This window comes from Quercus suber, unplaced genomic scaffold (assembly GCF_002906115.3).
Source record: "Quercus suber isolate HL8 unplaced genomic scaffold, Cork oak 2.0 scaffold_50, whole genome shotgun sequence".
NCBI lineage: Eukaryota > Viridiplantae > Streptophyta > Magnoliopsida > Fagales > Fagaceae > Quercus > Quercus suber.
The window spans coordinates 1,792,138-1,810,481 of NW_027069515.1; the positions used below are offsets into that span (position 1 = coordinate 1,792,138).

The following is an 18,344-nucleotide window of genomic DNA, read 5'->3' on the forward strand; positions in this document are numbered from 1 at the left end:
TTTTTGGTATTTTGGCTTGTACACGAGGGACTTGGAGACTGAAAATTTTTTCAAATTTTTTTGAATTATAAATCGAGTCTTTGAGACTCGACTTTTAGGTGGTCTCCACGTGAGCAAAAAATGCCACATCAGACCATAAAAATCGAGTCTTTAAAACTCGATTTATAGTCTAAAATCGAGCCTTTTAGACTCGAAATGCTAGTAAGTAATATAGTTTAGAAACCGGAACAACTAACTAGATAGTTAGAAAAAAAAAATTAGTTAACTATTTTCCCCTTTGTTTTGTTTTGATTCAGGGGAAGGGAACGACGACGTCGTTCCTCTTATGTTTTTTTTTTTTTAATAGATTTTTCTTATTTTCTTTTAATTCTTAATTAAAAAAATTGTAAAATGGTATAGTTTTAGAAGTTCTAACAGCAGTTACTAATTGAGTTGTAACGGAACCTTACATTGACAAAAATTGAAAATTAGAGGATTGAATTGACAAAACTGAAAGTTAAAATACTGAAATAAAAAAAAAAAGAGTAAAAGTTAAAGGGTCAATTTTATATTTTTGCTATAAAAAAAAAAGTACCGAATATAACTAAAGTAGACTGAATGTAGAACAAAGTAGGGTGAATGGACCATATAGAACCACAGTGGATCAAATAGAACCAACTTGGACTGAAGTGAACAGATTGGACCGAATAGGACCAAAGTTGACTAAATAGAACCAAAGTGAATTGAATAGGACCGAAGTAGACCAAATGGACCGAAGTACAAAACAAAATATAAGAGAAACACGCATGTGGTGGTAAAATTTAGTTTAAAAATCAAATAAATAAATAAATCAGATGTTATGAAGCCTTAAAAGTGAGGTAGCAAATATAGATATAGAATACATATGATATTAAGTTTTTTTTTTATTAATTCTTATCTAAGGGTCCGTTTGGATAGCACTTATTGTTGCTGAAACTGAAAACTTGTTGCTCAAAACACTGTAGCAAATAATTAGAAAAACGCGGATTAAAGTAACTAAACGCGGTACTGTAGCGGAGGTGAATGTACTGTAGCATATAAATACCAAATAAATCTCTTTTTTCCTTTCTTTCTCCATTCACTCCTCACCCGAACCCTTGCTAGCGCCTGTGCCGAGAGAGTTCCACGCCCACCAGAGTTCCACACCTACATCGGTCCGACTCCGGCGAAGAGCGCCGGTGAGAAATTAACGAGGAAGAAAAGCCCAGTCCGACGCCGGCGTGTGCTCTTCCTTCAGAACAGGGATCACACAACTCACAGCCTACACCCACCTGCACTGTAGCTTCTTCCCCACAATCCCAAAGAATTCTCAGGTATCAAGATCAAGCTAATCCAGTGTAAATTTATACTTTGTTAGCTGAAATTTTTTTTTTCCTTTTCGTAACATCCAGACGAAATTTGTGGGTCAGATTGGCCTAATCTGGGTTCTGATTCATATGATGTTACTGTTAGATGAGTTTTTATTTTTTCGGTATGTGTTTATTCTTAATTTTGATTTTCTGTCTCTTTATTTTCGATGATTTTATAGATTCTGTTTTAATTTCTGATGGTATATGTTTGGATGCAAGCGGTTTATGGTTGAAAGTTGAACCTTTGCCGTTGATGTATATTAATTTGTTTTGCAAGAAGAGGGTTTGGGTTTTGGATCTTCATTTTTTAAAAAAAAAATTTTTGCTGTAAATTTGTAACAAACGTAGGAGAAGAGAAGGGAAGCCTTCTCTTTCAATTTTTTGGTTTTAGTGTTGCGCTTGAAAGCTGGGTTCATGAGACTACCTCTGTGAAAATGGAAATTATGGGATCTAGATCTGTTGTCCGAATATGATTTGTAGGAAATCAAGGGATTATTTCTTTTGGGTTATGGACAAGGTATAATTCAGCCTCTCTGTTTCATCTTTTCTTTAATGCAAAGATTCTAATGTTTTTGTCCTTTAAGCTGTTAACCTAACTTGTTTCTAATGTGTGTGTGTGTGTGTGTGTGTGAAATTCTGGTGCAAATTTATAAAATTGATTGTTTATAGCAGATGCAGAATGTTTTAGAAAGGATATGGATTGACATAGACATTACCCTGATTGTGTGCACGTGTATGTGTGTGAAATTTCATTGGAAATTGTTGCGTTTCAATGTTTGTGACTGACGAAGAATGTTTTGGAAAGTCTGGGTTGACAAAGAGATCACTCTGTCCTTAGGGTCATGTTAGTTAGATTGCTTAAAAGGGTTTAGCAATTAAACTAATCTGTTTTGAACAAATTGGAAGAATAATATTTCATTTTATATTTCTCTAACCTTCAAAGCTAATATGTTTTGATAAGGGTTGGTTAACTTCTTTGCTGCGTAAAGGAGTTAAGTTGCTTTGTCTGTTTCTCTATGCATTGTAATCTACTAAGCATATTTTTCATTTATCTTTGGTCAGTTACTTTTGCAACTCTGGGGGAGAAGACCACAGTGATGTCACCTGAAGTATTTATCAGTGCAGGGGTTCCATGTTGCAGGTGAGCTTGTGATTTGTGTCCCTGTTCTGCTTCTCAATGTTCTGTTTTGGCCTTCTATCTGTGCCATTCATTTTGTCTGTTTGACAAAGATGGAGATGGTGAGCATTTCCCTCTTATATATGCTTATGTTTAGTGGCTCTACCTTATTTATTATATGCACTTATGCTTCAACATCTATAAAACATGTTATCTCTCTGTTTAGCAATAAAAAAGACCTATAAGACATGTTTTCAAGAAGATGTATGAGTGGAATAGCATATTTATATGGTGCTCAAATACTTGATTGTGTAGGTTGCATTACTGTTGAGGAATTGGCAACTGTTATCCGGTCATTGGATCAAAATCCAACGGCAGAGGAGCTTCAGGACATGATAAGCGAAGTTGACGCTGATGGAAACGGAACTATGGAGTTTACAGAGTTCTTGAGCTTAATGGCCAAGAAAATGAAGGTAACCAATTAAAGTTATTACTTTTTAAACATACCAAACTACACTCATTCACCAAAAAACATGTTAATGTATCCTACCAAAGAAAAAGAAGTAATATCCCAAATTGGCAATTCTAATATTTTGTTCTACATGTTTGTCTTCTCCTTATGTATACTATTAATCCTAAAAATTTAAACGGTTAAGAAACTATGAATTTAATATTTTAATAGTAAAGACAGCAAGAATTAAACAAATTTACAACCAAACATAATTGAACCATTATCTATGCTTATGGTTGGATATTTGTGTGTTCTTTTGTAGGAAACTGAGGCAGAGGAGGAGCTTAAAAAGAGGATTTCAAAGTCTTTGACAAGGACCAAAACGGATATATATCAGCTACTGAGGTATATTTTTATCTCTTAAATACTCTTTAGTTAATATATGAATACGTACATGTATGTAAGCGAAAGTGAAAGCCTCCTTTTTGCCTCTAAAATGACACTTTTGTTTCTTGCTCTTTCGATGACCACTTTTAGCTTTTCCATGTTCAAATAATAATTGGGTTACTCTTATTTTGGCTGCCACTTTGGCTTGTCGATAAGATACTGCTGATTCTAGCTTGGTTGATTCTTGGAAATGTTGAAAAGTATGGTCTGAGAAGGCCATCCATAGGTCCTTTACAACTCAAAAATAGTGCAGGAAAGACTCCTGTGCTGGACATTGGTGCATTACAAAAAATTAGATCTGGTGAGATCAAAGTGGTCCCTGGAGTGAAAAGGTTTTTCCCTGGCAGAGTTGAACTTGTTAATGGAGATGATATTGAGATTGATTCTGTTATCCTGGCAACTGGGTATTGCATCAATCTTCCTTCATGGCTAACAATAAAAACTATGTTAACGGTTGTAGAAAAAAAGATATAAAAAATTGATAGATTGATTTTTACCATGTATTTATTGGAAACCTACTAAATTATTCTAATTTTTTTTTTATTACCTATTTTAAATAATTCTTTCTTATTTGTGTTTTAATTTTGTTTTAATAGCTATCTGTGCAGCATATTATGCAAATAACATTGTCCTTTCTCATGGAATAATATATATTTTGTAGAGAACAAGCTTACTGGATTGACTTCTTTTCCCAAGATGGGATTCCAAAAAATCCATTTCCTAATGGGTGGAAAGGGAAAGCTGGGCTCTATGCAGTTGGGTTCACATGGAAAGGCCTCTCTGGAGCATATTGGGATGCCATTCATGTAGCACATGACATTAGCAAGAGCTGGAAAGAAGAAACAAAAAGCATTGGATTTTTTTTTCTTTTATTTTTGTACCAAGGAAGATTTGTTTTTCTTGTTCTAAGGACACCTGTACCAGTAATATATAAATTAATATATAAATTTTTTATTTTTTTATTTTTTATTTGTAATTTAATAGTTACAATTTTGGGAAACGAGATTTAAATTTTAGACATCTTATTGAAAAGACACCCAAAAAAAAAAAAAAACACTAATATTTTCATGTGAAATATTAGGAATTTTAATTGATAGAAATTAAGATGATACCTTTAGCTGACCGAACAACAACAAAAGCAAAAGGGAGATCCTCCAACCAAATGAAGACATTAGCATTAGCCTCAGCATATACAACAATTTGCCATGCTACTATTAGAATCTTACAAACAAAAAAAAAAAAAACAACAATACTGACATTGGTTACACAAAATACTAATTATCTTCTAATAAATGGCCATATTAACAGTTTGATTTCGCCACTGCTGCACCACAAATAAAAAGTACAAGCTAGAACTACAACAATCTTGACACTCATTTATTATTATATTATTAAAGTAACATAAATCATGGTTTTTTACCGAGTCACTTTTTATGATAAAATGGTTAATAAATAATACTTTTCAAACATTTTCTTACCAGTGTATTGTGTGGGGTATAAAATCCTAATCAAATGGGTAGGGCCTCTCTTTCGCTTTTACAAGTTTTTTAGTCGAACACAGTCCAGATAGCCATTAATAAAACTGATGGGTTCTCTCTCTAAATCTGGTCAGCTAAGGCCCAATATATTTGGTGGACCCCAAGACCACTAAACCGACGCCACATATCTCTTTCAAACTAGAAAAGGCCTACTTAAAATCTGAAAATTATTCAAAAATATTATTGCACTAGTATCCACGAAATGGAAATGGAATTCATTAGGTATTTTGTTTGGTTCTAGTTATTATCCATAGGTAGGTGCTTTCATATATACATCTTTGCTGAAATGATTACTTCCCTGCTGTGTCAAGGAATTGTTTATGCTGCATGCAAGAATGAGCCAATTGTATTAATTATTTTCATATGGTGCAAGAAATTGGTGATTGTGTTCTGTTTTTTCTGCTGCTTTTCTAATGTCATCCTTGCTCGTTTTAATTTTCTTGTGCAGTGGCTTTCATTGACATGAGTTGTCCACATGACTTACCCCATCCCTTCTTCCACCTATTCAGTGTGAATTTGCTCGATATATGCAATGTTTTTAGCTCTAAAATCTCAAGGTTGAACCAGGGCCATCTCTTGCTTCAGTGTGTGTTGCACAATTTGGATTCCAACTCTTCAAAGCAGTTTATCAAGGCTCCATCGTCACCTAATGCATGGAGACAGCATATTAGTTCAAAGAACCCTAGAGTTGAAAACTATTCCACCATTTTGAACTCAGCCAAATGGATGGTTTTAATGCGTGCTATGTATTTTAATATGGTGGAGACGGTATTTATCTGCAGTGTCTTTGCTTTAGCCTTCGTTGGTTTTACAAGAAAGTTGTTTGATTACTAAATGTTGACATAACTTACCCCATCCCTTCTTCCACCTATTCAGTGTGAATTTGCTCGATATATGCAATGTTTTTAGCTCTAAAATCTCAAGGTTGAACCAGGGCCATCTCTTGCTTCAGTGTGTGTTGCACAATTTGGATTCCAGCTCTTCAATGCAGTTTATCAAGGCTCCATCGTCACCTAATGCATGGAGACAGCATATTAGTTCAAAGAACTAATAGAGTTGAAAACTATTCCACCATTTTGAACTCAGCCAAATGGATGGTTTTAATGCGTGCTATGTATTTTAATATGGTGGAGATGGTATTTATCTGCAGTGTCTTTGCTTTAGCCTTCGTTGGTTTTACAAGAAAGTTGTTTGATTACTAAATGTTGACATAACTTACCCCATCCCTTCTTCCACCTATTCAGTGTGAATTTGCTCGATATATGCAATGTTTTTAGCTCTAAAATCTCAAGGTTGAACCAGGGCCATCTCTTGCTTCATGACACGAGGATTTTTTTTAGCTGCCTCAATAATAAGAGTTCCAACTTCCCAAAAGCTCCAGCTGGTTTGTAAATATGTAGTCTAATTACAGTATTAAAGTATCTATTAATGTAGTGAAAATGCTAATGTAATAAATGTGTTATTTGCAGGAAAGTATTATTTGGTTGATTCAGGATACCCTATGAGGAAAGGGTTCCTTGCACCATATAAGGGGAGAGGTACCACATTGGAGAATTTCGACCTTCTGAAGTGCTGCATCGTCCAGAGGAGAGATTTAATTATCTCCATTCATCACTCCGTTCAGTTTAGAACGAACTTTTTNGAAATGAACAGTCTTCTTTGGAAATGGTTTCATTCTAGATTTCATATTAAATATTATAAAAATAAAGGTACAAGAATTGTTCTATTAATCAAAATTTAAATGACATGATAATCTATACACGAGTAGGTCTAATATATAATTTTTTTTCTTAACTTTTTAGATAACTAGTCATTAACCATGAAATGCGCAGGGTAGTTAAATAAAATTGAGTAAAATTAGTTCAAAATAAAGTTTCAATTAAAAAATTGGCCAAAAATACAATTAGTTTTTATGTCTTTGAAATTGAACCTAAAAATAGAACCGTATATATGTGAGGACAATGAAAATGATATCAAATATTATCATGATGAACGAACTGAAAATTCACGACTGCCTTAAATTTAAAGAACAAGGACATCTATTTCACAACATTATATTGAATGATTAAAGCCCTCAAAATGAGTGAGGAAGACAAACTTTTGTATACCAAGAAATGAGAGTAATTTGGTAGAATTGTAAAGAAACGCTTTCTTTCATAAGAAAATATATCTTCAAAGTAAAAAGCATCTAATAGAACCAAAGAACATGAAAATATATGTTCTTCTCACTAAGATACAAATAGCTTAATAAATTTATGACTAATAGAACTAGCAAATAAACATGCTATCTATAAACTATTGACTCCTTGAGAAATGCTAGAGTTTCAAAAATTGGCCATTTGATTGCATCAAGATTTAGATTTTAAAAAGAGAGAGAGAGAGAGAGAGAAAGAGACTATTTGATGGTGGGTGGTCGACTGGTGGTTTGTTCATTTCTCTCTGTGTTTGCCTACGGTTCAGTGGTCTAAAGCTGCCGTTGTAGTGAAAATTGATGGTCATGGTGGCCCTTTGATATTTCTTCCAAACTGTCTCTCAGTTTCTCTATTTGCATCTTCCATATTTCAAATACACAATCTCAAAGACCATTGTGATTTCATCTTGGATCAAATTAGAATGTATAAATTCCAAATTTCCAATAAAAATAAAAAAAAAAATTTCCCAATAGGCAAAAAAATCAAGTTTATAAGCCAAAAACACGAGTAAAATAACTGAATAGGAAATATTACTTACACAACAATAGTAATTTACTCTTGGAATCGACAAAAGAAACAAATCCAAAAAAAAAAATTAAAAAAATATTTAATGAAAAAGTCATTGCTTGAAATCAAATGTTAATTGTGAGTTGTGTGAAATTCAAAGAAATTACACTGATTAATTATGAAAATTTAATTCAACTCTTCTTCTATTAATTATCAGTTTCCTAAGCATTGGTTGTAAACTTGGAATAAATGGTTTAGGCCAAGTGCCTTAAGTTCAAGAGGTATTTTGAAATGGAGTAGTATAAGCGTTACTGAAAACTATAATCAATACATTGTAGGCAATCCATTATGTTCATTTTTAGACCCCTTAAAACACAACTAGATTAATCTAGTTAATTAGTCAAGTGATTACTTAGTCAAATTATCAGATCTAGGTTAACACAAATATATCATATCAATGTAAAGTGTGGAAAATAAAGAACACAAAGATATGATGACCTAGGAAACCAAACCGGTAAAAAACCTAGGGAGGATTTAACCTAGTTATCCTCAAGGTAAACCAAGTCCACTATGAAGGAATTGAAATTTACACAATTGCGACTTAGACCACTATTGCTACCTTGAGTAAGAAACTTACTACCATAACCATGTGATAGCTCTGAGTCCACTAACTACTTCTTTCTTGGATTCTTAGCAAGTACAAGCACTCTTGCTTGTGTATCTTTAAGCTCTTGGATCAGCAACTAAAATGATCATCAAGTTCTTGACATAGTCTTGATTCTTGATAACCCTAAGTATGTGTAAAGGCAAACACCTCTAGATCTCACAAAAGATTCACACACACAGTATAAAGAACAACCTTTAGAGAGCTTTAGGTACAAAACCTAAATACAAAAAGGCATAAGAGGCACTATAATCTCTCTAAAAAACTTATGAAAATGTTTTAGGGTTTCCTTTATATATATATGAGTGTTTTACTTGAAACCCAATACGTTTAGCAGAGTTTGGGCTGAATTGGAATTCTACAGAAAAAATAAATCTACACGTAGTTCGATCAATCGAGTCTAATTTTCGAATAATCGAGCCTTGCAGATTTAGTCCAATAAATTTTGCAATCACTCAATTCCAATTTTACAAATAAACATACTTTGAGCAAACCTAAACCTAGACTCTATGTTTTGATCATGGTTTGCTAACATAATACAAATTGAAGTTCTAATACGTTAGTTCCTAAAGTCTCAGAACCTAACACATTAATAAAAAAATTGAAGCTAAATTTAACTCCAACTATTGACTAAATTTGGTTTACCGAATAGAGAAATAAATAAATAAATAAATAAAAACTTAAATAAAATTGACCACCCTACTAAACATGTGGCATAGTATTCTTAAATTTCACATTTGATGCAGTGAAGTTGATGACACTTTCAATATAATTAGACAAAGAATGATGAATGAAATAATAATTTTACTACCTTTATTGTTGCAATAAATCTAATAAAGCACACATGAACAATTTTAATCAGTTCTTGTTGGACTATTTTAATATTAATTGATTAAAATGGTTTTATATTACAACATAAATTAAAGATGTGGAGTTAATATGGAAGATGAGGAGTTAATGAAAATGTTTATTCCACATTGAAAAGTAGAGAGACTATTTTTATTCATTTTAATTATGGTGATTAATGAGCTAATATGAATTGATTCAGATATTAGGCTAGATACGGGCACAAGGGGGAGGTGAAGGGAGGAGGTCCAACCAAGGCTTAAATCTCCTTAAAGAAAGCGAATGTTGCACCTCATTCCAAATAGTTGTGTATTTTCTAGTCTCAAACTAATAACATTCAAACTTATTATTCAGTTTCTCTTTGTGTTATTTCCATTATTATTATTGTGTTTACACAATAGTTCTGAAAACCCATTTATCAATGAAGTGCTAAATTTTGTTTTCTATTTCTTTGTAGGTAAAGAAAAGGATAAAATGGATAATCAAACAAATAGTACCAAATAAGAGATATGATGTAGGACATATGTGATTCAATGTTAGGAACATATGTCCCTATTTTATGTAATGGCTAATCTTTTGACAAAACGCACTTTACTTGTAATTGGGTAGATCTATGATGTGTCTCAAATTAATAATATTCAAACTTATTATTTAGTTTCTCTTTGTGTTATTTCCATTATTATTATTGTGTTTGCACTAACAGTTCTAAAACCCATTTATCAATGAAGTGCTAAAATTTTGTTTTCTATTTCTTTGTAGGTAAAGAAAAGGATAAAATGGATAATCAAACAAATAGTACCAAATAAGAGATATGATTTAGGACATATGTGATTCAATGTTAGGAACATATGTCCCTATTTTATGTAAATGGCTAATCTTTTGACAAAACGCACTTTACTTGTAATTGGGTAGATCTATGATGTGTCTCAAATTAATAATATTCAAACTTATTATTTAGTTTCTCTTTGTGGTATTTCCATTATTATTATTATGTTTGCACTAACAGTTCTAAAAACCCATTTATCAATGAAGTGCTAAAATTTTTTTTCTATTTCTTTGTAGGTAAAGAAAAGGATAAAATGGATAATCAAACAAATAGTACCAAATAAGAGATATGATGTTAGGACATATGTGATTCAATGTTAGGAACATATGTCACTATTTTATGTAATTGGCTAATCCTTTGACAAAACGCACTTCACTTGTAATTGGGTAGATTTAGGATGTGTTTAATGCTTCAAGAAACAAGGTTTCAAGTTCAAGTGTTAAAGCCATGCAAGTCTCTCCAAGAATCAAGTGAAGAAAATGCTATTCATTAAAGCATGACAGCTAATATCTATCGAGGTTTTAAAGAGCTGTTTCAGCCCGAGAATTCAAGGCAATCACTTAAAGTGTCAATCATCACTTTAACATAGATAGGAAGTGCCAAATGACATTAACTCCCGTACTATGGCAGGAAGGGGATCACCACTACAAATTTCATGTGCGCATTGACTTTGACATGAAATTCACATTCGCATGTGTTGGATGGGAAGGGTCAGCGCATGACACGAGGATTTTTTTTAGCTGCCTCAATAATAGAGTTCAACTTCCCAAAAGCTCCAGCTGGTTTGTAAATATGAGTCTAATTACAGTATTAAAGTATCTATTAATGTAGTGAAAATGCTAATGTAATAAATGTGTTATTTGCAGGAAAGTATTATTTGGTTGATTCAGGATACCCTATGAGGAAAGGGTTCCTTGCACCATATAAGGGGAGAGGTACCACATTGGAGAATTTCGACCTTCTGAAGTACTGCATCGTCCAGAGGAGAGATTTAATTATCTCCATTCATCACTCCGTTCAGTCATAGAACGAACTTTTGGAGTTTGGAAGAAGAAATGGAAAATTTTGAGGAGTATGCCATGCTGTGAGTTAGGCACTCAAAACTTGATCATTGTTGCTACAATGGCTCTTCACAATTTCGTTAGAGCACATGAGATAAACAATGATGCTCAACGTTCCAGATCTATAGGGGCACATCTGGACGTAGTGAGAGAGATCATTACGATGCCGTGGCAGAAGCAATCTCAGTCTTGGACGAACCTGAGATGAAACAAGTTCGTATTGATATCACAACATCGATATGTGCGGACGATAACTGATTTTTGTGAGGACCATCACTGTTGGTTCAATTGTCATTCAATAATGTAAATGCATTTGTTGTTGTATTGTTGGTAAGCAGAGCTGAGGGTTGTGACAAACTTGAGACATCTCACATTAACTCGTGGATTTGTTATGTTGTAAAGCATAAGGTTCAAGTGTTAAATCTGTATCTTAGAAACTTTCAGGACACTTGATAGGCACATCCAAATTCACAGAAGAGTGTTTTGTTCTTTGCCATAGAGTGTTTATTTTCACAAGTACAATTAAGGCCAATTATTACTTTCATACTAGACTGCTCTGAAGAAAATATATGATACTTTAGTGTTAAAAGATTTATTGAACACTCAAAACAGAATTCCAATAACTTGGAAAATAAATTTGCATAATAAAATCTAAAACAAATAGTTTTTCGTCAAATAGATTGGCAATTGTCGCCAAATAAATAACGTAATTCACAAATGTGATTTGCCTAGTACCACTCTTTTAAACATTACACAGCAAAGCATCACGCCCAGTGAAAACTACATGAAAAAAGCCATTAACTTCCTTTGTAAGAAGATCTAGTCCTTGTGAAAGTCCCTTTGCTCTCCTTGCCAAATCTGAAACGGAATTCTGGAATGCTTCCACTTCAATAAGGTCCAACTAGAAGCTTGGATCATGTCATACAATGTTTTTACACTTGTATCAACTGCTTCGAGCTCTTTCAAAACTGTAAATCTTCCAATTGAATATAAATTTTAATATCGCTATTAATGCTAATTTGCAAACGGGTAAAAGCTTGAGCCCACATATATTTGCCATCAACATTCAAATCAAACAACTTTCTTGTAAAACCATAGAAGGTAAAGCAAAGACACTGCAGATAAATACCGTCTCCACCATATTAAAATACATAGCACGCATTAAAACCATCCATTTGGCTGAGTTCAAAATGGTGGAATAGTTTTCAACTCTATAGTTCTTTGAACTAATATGCTGTCTCCATGCATTAGGGAGATGAGCCTTGATAAACTGCTTGAAGAGCTGGAATCCAAATTGTGCAACACACACCCTGCGCTGACCCTTCCCATCCAACACATGCGAATGTGAATTTCATGTCAAAGTCACATGCGCACATGCAATTTGTAGTGGTGATCCCCTTCCTGCCATAGTACGGGAGTTGCTCATGTTCTGGTACGACCACGGGGACGTGGACCCCATCAATTGCACCAATGCAACCCTAATCATTGTCACAAAAATACCATGTGCAATGAAATACGTGGTATAACCATAAATATAATTTGAATAAAATCAAGTCAAGATACCAAATTCACAAAGTACCTTGAAATGTGGCCAATATCGATCTGAATGCTGAATATGTTATGGCACGTCCTGAAATGTACGATCAGCAGGCCTTATAATGTCCGGTGCCATAACGGTGGCTAACAATTCAACTACTATGTCCACATGTCTATGCACTGTCTCACCCGAGTGCTGAAATCTTTCTTGCACCATTCTGTTACCATGAGCATGACCAAGTACCATCAATGTCATTGCTAGAGACTCCTCCACGCAAACTCTTCTGGTACCGTTATATCCATACTGGCGCAGTGTATGACACAATTGTCCAAACACATAGCTTGACATTCTAAAATTTCTTCGACATTTCCTCTCATTTCCAGTTAATATATACTGTACCCATTCTAAGCCTGTTTGTATATTCGTATGCAATGGTACTTTGGTCATATATGTCTCCACGTAAGTTAGGCATGCACACCCGCCTAGATATGCTGCGAGTAGAAGGTCGTCAATTTCCTCGAAGTCTGCCTCCCTGCACAAGTTGTTAAATTTTATTGAACCTTTATTAGTAATAGGCTCAAACTATGGTCGTACCAATAAATTAACAATCCTAAGCATCTACTTTCACGATTTATCCAAGATTTCTCAAAATTGTAGATTCACATCTAGAGGGGAAAGTATATAGGAACTCACTGGTGCTCGGAATCGGAGGAGTCATTTAGCAAATCCATCCTTTTGTATACCTTGACACTGCTTTACAGCTATTAAGCAATGATGTAAAAGATATATTGAGCTTAAAATTCAAAGCCTCGAAATCTGTATACCAAAGATTAAAGTAAAAAACAAAAAATATCGAGAGATTACAATTTTATGTAACAATTTCAAAGTAATAATGTCTTAGCTTAAATTTGATGACTAAAAATAAATAGATAAAAATTTAGCAACATAAAGAAATATGTGTTTATCCAATTTCCAACTAAGTTACACATCTTATTCAAATAGTCATTGCTATTATTATTTGTCATTACTCCCACTGGGTATTGAGTATTGATAGCGCCACATCCTAAAACACTCCCTACAAAACTCTATCTCTTACTTCTACAAGACCAAGACCCATTAATAGGCAAAATTGTGAACAACTTATCCATGAAACACTAAAGCAAGATGCACAATTCCATGAAACTTGTCATATATGTAACAAAATTAATCTTTGATTGGCCATTTACATAGTAAGAGTGGTGGTGTCTATTTATAATGGAAATAAAGGTTGCCCTTCCGACCGTTGGTATTAATTGGAAAATTTTAAATAACCCTTTTTTTTTTTTTTTTGGTTCCTTAGTAAATAAGGCAAGCTTTTTCTTAACATTACTTTATTTAAAATTAAGAAAAAGCTCACGTTTTTTATTTTAGGCAACGAATTAAAGTAAAAGTCCAATGTAAAAGTAGGCTATCTAATTAAATTTAAATATATGTGTGTATAATTTAATAATTAAAAAACAATAACAACGTTTCTATTGTATTGTTTAATGTGAGGTTTCTTAATTAAATTTATGATTATGTTGAATTTAATTTTTTTTTTAAGATGACAACATTTGTTATGTCATACTATTTGATTCAATCATGTATTTGAATTTATTTCATAATATAATACACGTACGTATTGTAAATTTGTACTTTAGTGTTACTCATAATTAAGTGCCCATTTGTTTCAGCTTTTAGAAGCTAAAACGCACTTTTTGAAACCAAAAAAATATTAACTTCATGCAGAAAAAGACCATTATCAGTAGCTAGTCAAATCAAGACTATTATCACTTTTTTATCTTGAACACACATTTTTTCTAACTTAAGCATAATAGGGATTTTTTAGAAGCAACTCCAATAACATGTTTAGTTGTAGAGGTGTTTATAACCGTACCCTTACATACAGCTTGAGATTTCTACTTTCTAAGAATATATATGCCCATGCCATTAGAATGATTAAATGGACTCTTAAAAAGGCAAATCAAGTTGCCCATATTTTAGCTTTTTATTGTCTTTTAAAAATAAGTATTTAGGTTGTTTTGTTCTTGACCCTACCCCTTCGGTTTTTTGTGATATATATTTAGCTCTTAAACAAGCTAAGATTTTGGTTTCTTGTATGTAGTTCCTGGTTCCTTTGTTAATAAAATTTGTTGATCAAAAAAAAAATGTAATGCAATGCATATAAATGCTCCAATCTATCAAGTCTCTTCTACTAAAAATTGTTTTCTAATATCCTTTCGTATGACACGGAAAGATTTCCTTTGATACTTCCTTGAATCAATATACTGATGAAAATTTTTATTTATCTTTGGGTAAAATGTCTAAACATATTGGTGTAGAATGAAAACTTTAATTGCTTTTTCTTCTCAAAGTCATCCATGAGGAGTCCCATCAACTTGTCATTGCCAATGAAAACAACTTGTAACGAAACTATTTTGCCCACTATAAGTTTAGTTGCGGTGTATGAGTTATCTCCAACTTATTCTATTTGTATAACAACTCTTTTAGTATTATTTTATTTGTCACAATTTATTAAAGTAATCAATTATAAATAAGAAATAACCATCAATACATGAATTTATTATTTTTTCTATGCCATTCACGATCGAAAATATCAATATTGTACGACTGTAGCAAAGATTCTGGTATAAATGTGGTGTATAAACTTTCTCTTCCTAGAAAATACGATCTCATCCTCACAACATAACAACTCTCTATCCAATTACCCTACAAGTGGCAGACTCATATTCATCCCGATCAATCAAGATCATCACAGCATGTGAGAGTGTGTCCCATTCCCATACTATGCTGCAGTTCTGCAGCTGATGCACTTGCTGCCACACTGGTGCAGCCCAGGCTGCAACACAGTGCAGCAGACAATGCACCAAGGCAGCACCAGCATCAGCTGCAGAACTGCAGCAGGTGCTGCACTTGCTGCAGATGCAGCACCAGCATCAGCTGCAGAATTGCAGCAGGTGCTGCAGTTCTGCAGCTGATGCAGTTGATGTCTTCTGTTGTTTGATTTCTATCACACTCATCCTCATCCCCCACACTCAGTATCATTTCCTCAATTCCAATGGCTACCTCTTCTACGTCTACAACCGTAATCAATGGTTCCGCCAACAGCAATTCCATCACCAAGAATCAAGCCTTGATCAACTCTATCATATTTTGCACACTATGAGACTTGTACATGAAGCCGGGTTATCAAACACTTGAATTGAATGGATTCCAACGACCCTTGCCTACTTTCCTCACATGCTCAATGAGCAACTTTTACTAAGCTACGCTACACGTCTATATGAATTAACACACAACACCTCTAACTTCTAAGTCCTACAATTCCGTCTCTCCTGAGGTGACTCAACAATCATTCTTTTGCAAAAGCCCTATCAAAGAGGAACTCTATAAGATGGATCCACCATTTTCAAAATGAACAAATTACCTTTATCACCTCTTCATACTCTGCAAAAACAGAAACTAGAATTTAGCAAAAGTAAAGGGCTGAACAGAATTTCAAATTCATGAAATCATTAGAATTTTAATTTATATGATTTTCTGAAGCAAATAGAGGTTGACAGTAGTAACATTCTTTAACCTTTAGTAATTATCTGGAATCACATGAGGAAATAGTCCGTGTGAATTATAAAAATGTAAAGAACTACAAAAAATGCATTGTCATGACATAATTATTTGTAACTAATTCAGAATTTTTTACAGCATTGAAGATATTTGCAAAAACATAAGCTCTTTGCAAGATCTAAAGTATAGACATGCCCCTTACATCTTGAGCCCAAGCCTAGGGCGTAGGGTTATGTTGGGATGGAGATAGACGGGGGGTAGAGGAGAGGAGAAGGGAGGCTTGGATAATGTGAGACTTTTATTACAATGTTTAGTTTTATTGTTACCATTATACTAACATTCGTGGAAGAAGAATTACTTAGACACTCATAGACCGTAGAATCAATAGTTTTGTGTTGCTTACCTTAACTCCTCATCCAAGTAAGTTATTTCCAACTGACCACGACCACTTCCAGGTGATTTAATAGGTATCAAACCAGCAATACTGAAGAAATCAAATTTAACAGCCACCCTTCTTGAGTTTAAGGGGACTAAATTAGCTGTGACCTGCGTAAACATTAACAGATTAACCTTAAGCACATGAGCTATGAAGAATGATAAAACTATACTGCATTTGGGAAAAATCAGCACTAAAAGGTCAAGACAAAGACGAAACAGCATCAACACAATTAATGGGGGAGGTGTTTATTAGGCTAGAATGCAGTATGAGAAGTCATAGAACCTATTTTTAAGCACACTCCTATTTTAGAAAACATCGATGCATCATTATTGACATTTATGCACGTTGGCATGATGGCATGTATCACTAGTCACATTGTTTTGGATGTCTTGTACCAAACAGGTTGTTTGTTGTAGCTGTGCACATGCTGACATCTATGTTTAAGAAATCTCAAATGATAAATTTTTTTTTTAAATGCACACGGCGATTTGTGGCTAAATTAATCTGCTGCTTATCCATTTGGGGTCTAAAACAGATTTTTTTCAGTACCCAACAACTGCCATCAGACTTTTGACTGCCTTCTTTGAATCATGGTTGGATCAAATTTTATCATCCAATTTAAGCCATTTCAGATTTTAGCTACCAATATTTTCAATCATGCTACCATAGCTCTTATTCTTTTTGTGATTTTTTAGCTTCTGCCCATGATAGGAATAGCTTCAGGGGAGCTTTGTGGAGCAGTCAAACTTGCTTCCAAGTGAACATGTCCCTCTTGTAGCAAACTATTATGTCAAAGACTGAATCTTACAACACTTTTTTTTGTGCATAGGTAGCCAACATTCTAAAACCTAAACCTAACCATATAGAAAGATTAACAGAACTTGACTTAAGACAAAAGAACCGAATGTCAAAAAAACAAACCAATTTATTTTCTTAATGCTTCATACTACTAGTCATTATTAAGACTACAATGAAAGAAAAGTAAGTCCTTTTCTTGACTTGGCTTGTGACTCTCATAATTCTTCAAACTTAGACTCTCATACCAAAAGTGATGGTTAACAGGCTCGGTACTCCATCTTAACAATCTTTTATTTTTTTTTAAATAAAAAAAGAGCCCTCATGACTGATTGCTCAATTCAAGAGAAGTATCAATAATCTGTTAGCTCAAGTCACAATCTTGACATGACTTTGACAAAATAGAACAGGATTGCCAAGCATGGTTGTACAAGAATAGTTCAGTTCAATGTAAAAATGGATCCACCTAAATTCCTGTGTATCAATCATCACTTCCAGAATTAGAAAAGAAGATTTACTGTTCACACAATTTACCAAAAATACAAGCAAGAGAGCCATGCTTAATCAGATGTTGTTGTGCTATGGATCAAGTTATTAATCTTATAAAACCCGGAATAGTATTAGGCAGAGTACACTACAGAGCATCAGAACTCAGCTACCAGATTATATATGGTTAACCTGGAATTTTTTATTTTGACTAGAGTCTGTTTGATTAATGAGAATGGCTAACTTTGAAGTGTTGCTCATCTAGAATCAGATGCAGACAACGCCTGCAAGAACATGTAGATGGTAGAGCATATGAAGTAGGTTCAAGGTTGTGAAGTATTTGTACACACCTTATCACTTATCAGTGGTGTACTCCACAGTCAATGAATGGGCTGGTGACTGCTATATACTTTAAAAGTGGAGCAACTTAAAGAAGTCTGTTGTTAGAATTTGATACTATATGTTTAG

The 18,344-nt window shown here is 33.7% G+C and overlaps 2 pseudogenes; one reads left to right on the forward strand and one right to left on the reverse strand.

The window, feature by feature from the left end:
• The first annotated feature begins 1,836 nt into the window (after nucleotides 1-1,836).
• LOC112017202 (calmodulin-like protein 8) lies at nucleotides 1,837-4,122 on the forward strand (annotated as a pseudogene).
• A 7,621-nt stretch (nucleotides 4,123-11,743) lies between these two features.
• LOC136066888 (protein BPS1, chloroplastic-like) lies at nucleotides 11,744-15,612 on the reverse strand (annotated as a pseudogene).
• Between the last annotated feature and the right edge of the window lie 2,732 nt (nucleotides 15,613-18,344).